We start from the raw sequence: 3,397 nt of genomic DNA, 5'->3' as shown, positions 1-3,397 counted from the left end.
TCTTCGTTTAATCCAGAGAGCATGTTTCTGTCTTTTGAGTTTTCTATAATTCCCTGAGCAATGTTATTACTCTCTATAGGTAATCCAATACCGTATTGTGTGGCTATAGCAACAATATACGGAAGATTTTCTCCTTTAGAGATATGAATTGTTCCTGGTACTGGACGATCTTCAGGGATACATCTCTTAAGACTGTACAAGGGTCGGCGAACATTATAAGCGTCAGCATGAGAATATTTCTTGGCTAAGTCTAGGGCCATTCCTCGGGGAACGCAGGATATACAGTTCACTCCGTACACAATACAGGTTTCATTATTACAAAATGAATCGTCGGTTAAATAACCCTGACAAGTTGTCAGAACAGTATCCATGGTGAATTTTCTTCCTCGTAAGGTAGTAGATACGATCCAGATAGTCGTAATAATATCCCTAATGTGAGGTCCGCGCTCTTATATTGGGGGAAATGTAAAAGTTACCACTTATTTGAATATATTAATAAGGATTTTTGTTACCTTAGAGTGATATTATATATTACATTATAACTAATAGTATATTTCATTTTAGGATATAGGTGCTTTAAGCATATATTTTAATTAGATTAAATAAGAATTTACTACTAAATTATATATATATATATATCTATCATTATGTACGGCAGCTACGAATAATGACGTAACAGTATACTTTTAGCGAGATTGCCAAAGTGATGTATTTTTCTAATAAGTCTAATAAATAATGAAAGTAGTTTACTAAGTATTTATATAAGAGCTTTATTTAATTATGAAACTTTAAGGATTTTTAAATAGAGAAGTATTTAGAGGAGATTACTGTCTATTATAAATGGGGAAACTGTTAAATATGTAGCGATGTACGATACTTATTTTAGGGATATATATACTTGCTTATCCTACTCTAATAGTTAGTGCTGCCCTCACACGATGGATCCTTTGTGTGCCAGGAAGTTTTACAGTATAGAAAGCCTTAAATGTGCAGGAGTTAGACTACAAACATTTGTGGGTTGGCCCATTAAGTGGTTAAACCCTATTGACTTAGTTGAAGATGGGTTCTATTACCTTCGCAATAGTGATTACTGTTTGTGTGCATTTTGTTATTGTATAGTAGGTGCATGGATTGTTGGTGATACCCCCAGAAGACGTCATAAGATCATTAATCAAGACTGTGCCTTTATTAGAGGCAAGAGGAGTGACAATGTTTCTTTAGAGGTGTCTGAGATAGCTTTCAAATATGGACTGGAATTTGTTTCCCATAAAATAGAACTGGGAAATAAGAAAATAAGTGATAGTAGTAAGTATATATTCTTATGATGTATTCTTATACCAGTCTTATATACTCTGTACAAAACTTGATTGCTTAAATAGATACTTCTTATTCTTCTAAAGAATAATTTACGTAACTACGTTATATTTTTTTAGGTGGTGCTCCTCCTAAGGAAGATCTGGGATTGATAAAATTTAGGAAATCGCTGAATCCAGGATTGGTAACTTATAAATGTCGCCTAGAGACATTTGATATGACATGGCCTGGAAGCGTCAAGCAAACTTCTCATGAGCTGGCAGAAGCTGGTTTTTTTTACTGTGGTATGAAGTGTTTTAACTATTTTAAACTTAATAGAGTTATAAGTAAAGAAATAATGAATATTAGTTAAAAGATAGTAACGAGATAATGCTGGATTGTTTTATGGTTTTCAGGTATAAGTGACCACGTCTGCTGCTATCACTGCGCCTGTGGAATACGAAATTGGAGACCAGAAGATGATCCTTGGACGTTACATGCGAGATGTAGTCCAGAATGTGCTTACATTATTCTTGCAAGGGGCAAGGAATTTGTTAAGAATGCTAGATTGACAATACCATTACCTATAAAACCTATAGACAATGATTTAATTAATATCTTAATGGAGGGTATGGATAAGTTCAAACATCTGATTCATCAAAAATTAATACCTGTGGAGAGTATAAGATATGCTTTAAGTGAGTACCTTAAGGAATCCAGAGATTTGTTACCTTTTATTATACAAAGTAGATGTCTAGAAATCGTGTTGAGGTATATGCAAGAGGGAACAGATATTTATTTACGGGTACGGGACTTAATTTATGAAGCAGTTGATGATAAAAAGGAACAAGAAGTTACGCTTGAAGATCTGGGATTGAAAACTTTACCGGAGACTTGTACTAACACTGTTGAAAACAAGGACTGTACAGAACAATCTTGGGAAGAAGATATTTTATGCAGAGTTTGTATGGATAAAAATATAAATATTGTAATACTACCATGTAAACATATGGTGACATGCAGTGGTTGTCTTTTAGCTCTGAAATGCTGTCCAATTTGTAGAGGAAATATTTTATATATAATAAATCCAATTGCTTCTTGAACACTTATGATTTTCTTGAACACTTGTATAACTACTAAGAATAACTGTATGCGTTAAATGTTGTAATAAACTTAATGTCTCTTCTAAATAAGATTTCTTTATCCTTAATAGAATAATTTGCTTATTACATTGGAGGACTGAAACAAGTACTTAATTATGAAACCGAATAATGACATGATGTAGTAAGTTTAACGGAAATATTGAATACAATGACTTGAAAAGTTTTCCTTTGACTAATGAAGGTGTATGTTTAATAAAACTGAGTTACGAAAACAATGCCTTAAGATGCTACTGTAAGTAATGACTTAGTGCACAAGCAAGTATCTTTAATTGTACGAAGATGTCTTAGAATGATTTATATTGACCTTATTTTGAAAATGGATAACTGCCAAATGCTCAGTAGTAACTTACTGTGAATTAGTAATGTTACTGTTGTTGTTGTTGTCGTTGTTAATAACGATGATCTACTTACTTACTTACTAAAATGACAGAAACAACTAGTTTTGAGAATTAGTACAGAGATGATTAGAGAATATGTAGTGGACTGTAATGAACGGGTAAGAACATGTAGCGGAGGGATGGAGGAAAATTGTAAGAAAGGGTTGAAAGTTGGGATGTGTAAAGGATTGAGAGATTGTAAGGGATGGTATCAAGATGTGCGGAAAACATGCTACAACATGTAAAGTAGACAGTGTAGTGAGTTGGGCGGTGAACAAGCTAGGACTTGTAATGGATGGAAGGAGTCGGGTATATTTACATATGACTCATGTTTAAATAAGATATGGGACACAGTAATACATGCTACAACATGTAAAGTAAACAGCGTAGTAAGATGCGAGGCGAACATGCTGAGACATGTAAAGGAATGAGAGAGAGATTGTAAGGGTTGGTACCAAGATGAGCGGAAAACATGCTATAACATGTAGAGTAGAAATAGCGTAGTGAGTTGGGCGGTGAACAAGCTAGGACTTGTAATGGATGGAAAGAGTCGGGTATATTTAC

At 33.9% G+C, this 3,397-nt stretch overlaps 1 long non-coding RNA gene across 1 annotated transcript; it reads left to right on the top strand.

The window, feature by feature from the left end:
• Nucleotides 1–1,056: 1,056 nt before the first annotated feature.
• Nucleotides 1,057–1,781, top strand: LOC138369147 (uncharacterized). The gene is made up of 3 exons (XR_011229768.1): nt 1,057–1,305; nt 1,434–1,598; nt 1,710–1,781. It is a non-coding gene; the product is annotated as an uncharacterized lncRNA (long non-coding RNA).
• The last annotated feature ends 1,616 nt before the right edge of the window (nt 1,782–3,397 follow it).

Source organism: Procambarus clarkii, chromosome 27 (assembly GCF_040958095.1).
Source record: "Procambarus clarkii isolate CNS0578487 chromosome 27, FALCON_Pclarkii_2.0, whole genome shotgun sequence".
Lineage (NCBI taxonomy): Eukaryota > Metazoa > Arthropoda > Malacostraca > Decapoda > Cambaridae > Procambarus > Procambarus clarkii.
This window is presented reverse-complemented; position numbering and strand designations above follow the sequence as displayed.